Source organism: Macaca nemestrina, chromosome 4 (assembly GCF_043159975.1).
Source record: "Macaca nemestrina isolate mMacNem1 chromosome 4, mMacNem.hap1, whole genome shotgun sequence".
Taxonomy (NCBI): domain Eukaryota; kingdom Metazoa; phylum Chordata; class Mammalia; order Primates; family Cercopithecidae; genus Macaca; species Macaca nemestrina.
Genome location: NC_092128.1, coordinates 13,601,892 through 13,609,255, shown reverse-complemented (window position 1 = coordinate 13,609,255; position 7,364 = coordinate 13,601,892).

The window sequence follows — 7,364 nt, the reverse complement described above, 5'->3', positions numbered from 1 at the left end:
TTTTTGCAACTTTTGGTGAGTCAATAATCATTTCATGATAAATAATTAAAAAGGAGCAGAAGGATGGTTTCTTAAATGATAAATGCATCTCAACTGGTTTCATCATCAATGTGGAAGCACCCCTAAATAGTTCTGCCTAATGTGGATCCTATTTAGTAGACTTTAAAAAGAGCTATTCTATTTTATAAATACACTCTGTATTGCTTCGGATGGTGTGTTTCCTTCCACGGTGCTGCATGTTTCCAGAGCTCTTGTAAAAGAGTCTTTCACCTCTGGGTGAATGCACTACATTAACCAAATTCAGAGTCAGAGAAAAGCTCCGCTCACAGCATGCCCCAGCCGCTTTGCCTCACTGGAAGGAAGTATGGGTCAGGCCTATGAGAGCTAGATGTTTTGAGTCGGTGTCATGGTGAAGACTGAGTGATCAACACGGGAGAAAAGGAGATGACCCCAAATCTGAAAGAGTAAACATGAGAAATTACATTTAAAAAGATACTAAATTGCTTGCAAAATAGTGAAGATGTGGGAATTATAAATTGGCATCATTAAGACACGCCAAAAGATTTGAAGAACACTTCCGCTCTTTTAGTGTCTTTGTTAGAATTATGAAGGCTGCAGAGACGCTCTTCTTTGTCTTCTGCTTTAGTAGCATGTTGAAGGTACTTTCATTCACTGCTATAGTCATTCATAATTTAGTTCATATTTTAACAACTGCAAGAAAGACATCTTCGGGGGAACTTGCATTGTCTTCAATGTGAATTTTAGAAAACAGTGTTAACAGCATGCGAATTATACCCAAACTAAAATTTCTCAAAAAATGACACAAGAGGTTTATTAAAATAAGGCCAGTTATAGCTCTTCATATAGTTAGAACAAAAATAAATGTATTTTATGTATGATTGCATAAATTTCCCCAGGACTGTAAAAGTTTTGCAAATGGCATCTCCTCACTGTAGTTTTCAGATGGTGGTGATTAGAGAAGACAATTATTTAGGAAATTTCGGTGTCATTATGAATACAATTAGATAAACAAGTCGTGATCTCCTTTTGGGAATAAAGATATGAGAATTCTAAGGACAATTCTGCTAGCATCAGAAGTGGTACTATTACATCCTGCCACAGTTTTCTTAGCCTTCTCCAAAAATTGATGATCCTTAAATGGTTTGCTCAACATTTAATTAGTTAGATGAACTGAGAAACACATTATCTATCACTAAAAGTTTTATTCCTGTTCAAATAAGAATTTTTTTACTATAAATTTTCTGAACAGTTTCTCAGGAGGAATTTTAAGATAGATCTATCTATCAATCAACCTATTTATTTACCTTGCCTAATCACACACATTTGCAATCTTCATCTGCTCCTAGTACACCACCAATACACCATCCTTTCTGTTTCTTTATTTCTCAGGCTGTCAGCTGCTTAGAAATAACAATTTAAAAGGCAGTCATCTGGCCAGTGCATTCCATATTACATACTTTTGAGTATGATTCAATTTATATTTGCCAGTTGTGCAAGATGTCATGTATGGAAAGCATATTAACTGATATCCCATTTCCAATATATTCCACTGATACAAATTTGTGTACTGGGAAGCTGCTAGTAAATTAATCCTTAATTTTGTCTTCTTTCGGCCCTTGATTGTTTTTCTTTATTCTGTTTATACTATGAAATTGCTTATTGTGTAGGAAGTAGAGCAAATAAGAGTATGAAGAAGCTGTGTAGATGACTGCATAGTTGGTTACTTGGCTGTACCAAATTGATGTTATTTCTAGGGACTCTGGAAGTTCAGAATTGCACTATGCCAAGCTGTCAGCAAGCCTAATTCTCAAGAAACTCTAAGCAGTCTTGTCTAGCCAGTTACTAAGGATGCAGTTACTAGGAGAGGTGTAGAGCTGGAAACTGTCAAGGGTGACTGGGTCTGGTTTCTGGTATAAGAAAGTTAAACCTGGTCGGGCGCGGTGGCTCAAGCCTGTAATCCCAGCACTTTGGGAGGCCGAGACGGGTGGATCACGAGGTCAGGAGATCGAGACCATCCTGGCTAACCCGGTGAAACCCCGTCTCTACTAAAAAAAAAAAAAAAACCAAAAAACTAGCCGGGCGAGGTGGCGGGGGCCTGTAGTCCCAGCTGCTCGGGAGGCTGAGGCAGGAGAATGGCGTAAACCCGGGAGGCGGAGCTTGCAGTGAGCTGAGATCCGGCCACTGCACTCCAGCCCGGGCGACAGAGCGAGACTCCGTCTCAAACAAACAAACAAACAAAAAAAAAAAAAAAAAAAAAAAGATTATATCTATACTCACAATGGGAACTGAGACAACATAAATCATGTGATATGAAATTACCATATCACATAAGAACTATCACTTCATTCATAGTTCTTCCAGGGGAGACAAAAACCATTGCTTCTGAGCAAAATAATGAGAGTAGAAAACTTGTGTATTTAAATATATTATATCCAAACCCATTTCTCTTTCACTGAAGGCCCACCATTTCTAATGCTCAACCAAGTTTTTGATCAGAGCCTGAGGTCACCAGCACCCCTGGAGTAGTATAATTATAAAAGGATTAAAAAGTAACAGAGGGCCCGGCACAGTGGCTCACGCCTGTAATCCCAGCACTCTGGGAGGCTGAGGCGGGCGGATCACGAGGTCAGGAGATCGAGACCATCCTGGCTAACACCGTGAAACCCCATCTCTACCAAAATATACACAAAATTAGCCGAACATGGTGGCGGGCGTCTGTGGTCCCAGCTACTCGGGAGGCTGAGGCAGGAGAATGGTGTGAACCCGGGAGGCGGAGCTTGCAGTGAGCCGAGATCGCGCCACTGCACTCCAGCCTGGGCGACAGAGCAAGACTCCGTATCAAAAAAAAAAAAAAAAAGGAAGTAACAGAGTTTGCTATCTGAATTTAACTGTTAATCGTGGCAAGAAAGTCGTGCAGGGTGTAAAGAAGAGACTGCCCCAGGGATTGTAATTTAGCCAACTGAGACTTTTAACTGCCTTATTACTATTTTAAGTGTTTAATGTCACTAACTTTGGGTCACATGTGGCTACTCGGAACACGAATCGACTATTTAACAAGCATCTCACTTGATATATGTATAAGTAAAATTAGGCAAAGTGAAAAGAGCTAAGGAATGATTGTTGTAAGTCTTTCTAACAGTAAAACATCTATAATGGCACTTCATTTTATTTTGTGTTGAAGGCATAGTGTGGATAAGAAAGAAGAAAAAGAAAATGTCTTCAAGACGTCTTGGATGACTAAACCGATAGGGATGGTAGAAATTAAATATATGTACATGTACATATATTTTTTGCATGTTTAATGAATATTGGTCATTTATGAAATTAAAAGCAACTGACAGTTTCGCATTTTAATAGTTTATAACATATTCTTTTGTCAGTATTCAAAACTTTTATCAATGGGTGTGTGTGTGTGTGTGTGTGTGTATGTGCCAGGCAGCTGTTTAGCAATTGCAAATTTTTAGTGATCCCTAAAACATACTTTACATGAGAAAAATGTTTTCACTTTAGGGGAAGAAATACAATTAAAATCAATTTTATTTCTGCATTCTCCTTGGACTTATAATATTTTAGTTGTCTTCCTTTTTATTAAAAAACCTGAATTTTTATCAGCTGAAAAAAATTGGAGCATAGAAATATTTTATGCAATATTTGAATTGCTAATTAAGCCTGGGATTTATTTTAGGACCGTCGTTTCTGAATCAGTGGAAATAACAGCTGTGACTGTTCATGTGGGGCGTTTGAGACTCCATACTCTTAGGCAAAATGTGTAGAGTATAAAATAGACTATCTCTAATATGGGACACTAGAATTCATTATACATTTCTTTGTACACTGAGAAAAGCTGACTGAAGTTCTCATCTACTGTTAATGTTCATCCCAAGACACTTCCCTCCCTGCCGCCGCAGCTCTGCTATGTAGGGAATAGGTTTGTAAAAACAGCAATTGACTTCCTAAGTGTTTTCTTCCACTTTAACCCTATAGAAAGCGATTTAAAACCTGAAAGCAATTCTACAGCAAAATGTAAAATTGTTTGTAATGTGATCTGCATTTTAAAATGGTGTGTATTTTTCAAGAAACATCTAAAAAATTATAAGGTTGCCTTACATTTACGTAACACAGGCAGTAAATAGGACAAAGTAATGTAATCTGCAAAAGGCATTGATTTGATTCTACTTTTACCACTCTGTGTTCCTGGGAATACCTTAAACTCTGTCTTAGTTTGGCCTTATCTGCAAAAATAGGAATAATAATAACTAAAATACAAAAGATTTTCTAAAATATAAATAAGATGATATGCATGGAAGTGATTTGTAAAAGCTTTATTGTGGTAGAAGTTACATACGTAAAGTCCATCAGTTTTAAGTTCACAGTTCAAGGATTATTTATATATTTACAGAATTGTGCAAACACCACCTCAATCTCACGTTCAATTAAATGATTGCTGTGGTTGTCGCAATTATCAGATGGCTCTCCATGCCTCCTGGCCCTTGATGATTCGATCAACCAACTAATCTAGGGAAATCCCTACGTCAGCTGACCTTAGGATATGAACATTATCAGAGCAGGCCTCACATGAAAACACAGGTCCTTTAACAGTGCAGTTTTCTCTGGCTGGTGACTGAGGAAGTAGTTAGAGAGATTCCAAGTATGAGAGGGGCTTGACCTGGTTGCTTTCTCCATTGCTGAAGTGGAGGGGCTCCTGGGGAAAGGGACTGGGAGTGACTTCTATGAGCTGAGAGTGGTCCCTAGCCCATGGCCAGAAAGAAAATGGAGACTTCAGTCCCTCAAATAAGAACTGAAGTTCAAGTACTTTTGCGGGGGATGATGTGGGGTGTGCCAGCAGAGGATTGGAGGTTTGGTAGCCACTAACAGGTGCTTTTCAAATCTAGCTACCACAGGGGGCCCCTGGAACTTAGTTTCTTAGGGGAAACCTGAGGCCAGGACAAAATCAAGCCTTCAGACTCTCCTAGCCAGAGAGGAGGCTGGGGTACCGTTACACCAACTCCAGTAAGTCATTCATTGAGGACTGTTCCTTGACAGTGGTAATAATTTGGTATTTCTGGTGTCTCCTGCCCATAAGCAAAGTGTTGTTCCAGGGCGTTGAAGAATGAAAACAAACAAACAAACAGTATTTAGAGAGATGCAAGAATTGGCAGTGAGAAGTCAGAAGGGGTACATAAGGGTCTCAGGAATAAGATAATGACAGTTTCTATTACAGGTGCATTATATGTTTTTCCATTTTCAGTCTTTTAAAAAATGTAAGCTATGTTCTGTGGTTTTGAGACATTGTTGTTTTTCTCCCGCTGTAACTCCTCCTTCTGGTGAGGTGTTCCTGTTAGGTTGTTTTAGGGCTTAGATCCAAGGAAGCCGTGTTTGGACATTTGACCAAGAGAAAATCTTGCCTGATTATCAGGCATCTAGTATATGTTTATATCAGGACTGTTTTATTGAATAATTTATTTTGTTATCTGGTGTATTTGCTTGTATCTCCAACATTTGCATTGCTTTCTGATTATTCTTGCTTTATTTCTCTCAACATTGTAGGCTTCCTGGTTACTGGATGGATCTAGAATTCTGCTATCTGCTTGATTCTTTGATGTTAGTTAATACTCACCCATGGCTTGCCATGTTCTGTTTTTCCTCCCTTGATGCACTTCTCCCACCTCTGACTAGTCTTGAATATATAACGAGTTTCGCTTTACCCCTAGCCACTAGAGTAAATGGGTAACAGGAGGGATCTTTGCTTATCAGGCTGGCAGTTCTGGTTTGAGGTGTGAAGTAGAATCTTATCAATAGTTTCCTCCCACACATATAACCAGTTGAGTTTCAGACTAGGTGAGTGTCACCAAAAGTATTTTATTTACTGTCAAAATAACTATTAAAATACCCCATTCAGTTTGCATACATATCATAGAGGAATATTTAAAAGAAATAAAAACAAATGATTCCACTGGAAATATGGTATTTGTATAATAATCAAAATTCAAATTATGTGTCATTCTAAAGGTGAAAAACCTGTTGTCTTCAACAAATAGGGAGAGTTTGAAAACAGAGGTATGAAAAAGCACATTTATTGTAGCACTGTTTGCAACAGTGAAAATAGTAAAAATTGGAAACAATGTAAACTAATATAGACATGGATAATTAAATTTTCTTAACAAATGGGAAGATTTATTCATTACAACATGGTTCAAGCTCTAAAAAGTCATGTTTAAATGAAAAATGCATGTTGTACAATGAACATTTGCAAATTCCTTTTCTGGTTCTCAACAGTATTAGTGTGTTCTCTTGCTGCTATAGGGACATACCCGAGACTGAGTAATTTATAAAGGAAAGAGGTTTAATTGACTCACAGTTCCAAAGGGCTGGAGAGGTCTCAGGAAACTTACAATCATGGCAGAAGGGGAAGCAAACATGTCCTTCTTCACAAGGCAGCGGGAGAGAGAAAAATGAGAGCCAAACAAAGGGGAAAGCCCCTTATAGAACCATGAGATCATGTGAAAATTTCCTCGCTACCATGAGAATAGCATGGGGGAAACCATCCCACGTGATTCAGTTACTTTCCATTGCATCCCTCCCACAATATGTGGGGATTATGAGAACTACAATTCAAGATGAGATTTGGGTGGGGACACAGTCAAACCATATCATCGACTGGGCTCATTAAATTCTTTCTTGCCACTTTTTGATTCTTGAACTCATCACTCATGGCCTGTCTTAGCCATTTGCTGTCACCTCTCTCTAGGAGACTTCTCCACAGCTGCTGCACTGTCTCTCTTCTGTACATTATTCAAATCTTTGTTCATCAGTCTAAATGTTTTAGCACCTCTCACTCTAACACTCTTTATTTCCTTATCTCTCTCTCTCTCTCTCGAGATAGGAACTCTCTCTATTGCCTAGACTAGAGTGCCGTGGTGTGATAGTAGCTCACTGCAACCTCAAACTCTCGGTCTCAAGAAATCTTCCTGCCTCAGCCACCTGAGTAGCTGAGACTTCAAGCACATACCACAATGTCCAGCTAATTTTCTAATTATTTGTAGAGACAAGGTCTCACTATGTTGTCCGGTGGTCTCAAACTTCTGAGCTCAAGTGATCCTCCCACCTTTGCTTTCCAAAGTGCTTATCCTTTTTAAAAAGCAATTAGGCTGAGCACGGTGGCTCAAGCCTGTAATCCTGGCACTTTAGGAGGCCAAGACGGGTGGATCACGAGGTCAGGAGATCGAGACCATCCTGGCTAACATGGTGAAACCCCATCTCTACTAAAAAATTACAAAAAACTAGCTGGGCGTGGTGGAGGGCGCCTGTAGTCTCAGCTACTCGGGAGGCTGAGGCAGGAGAAT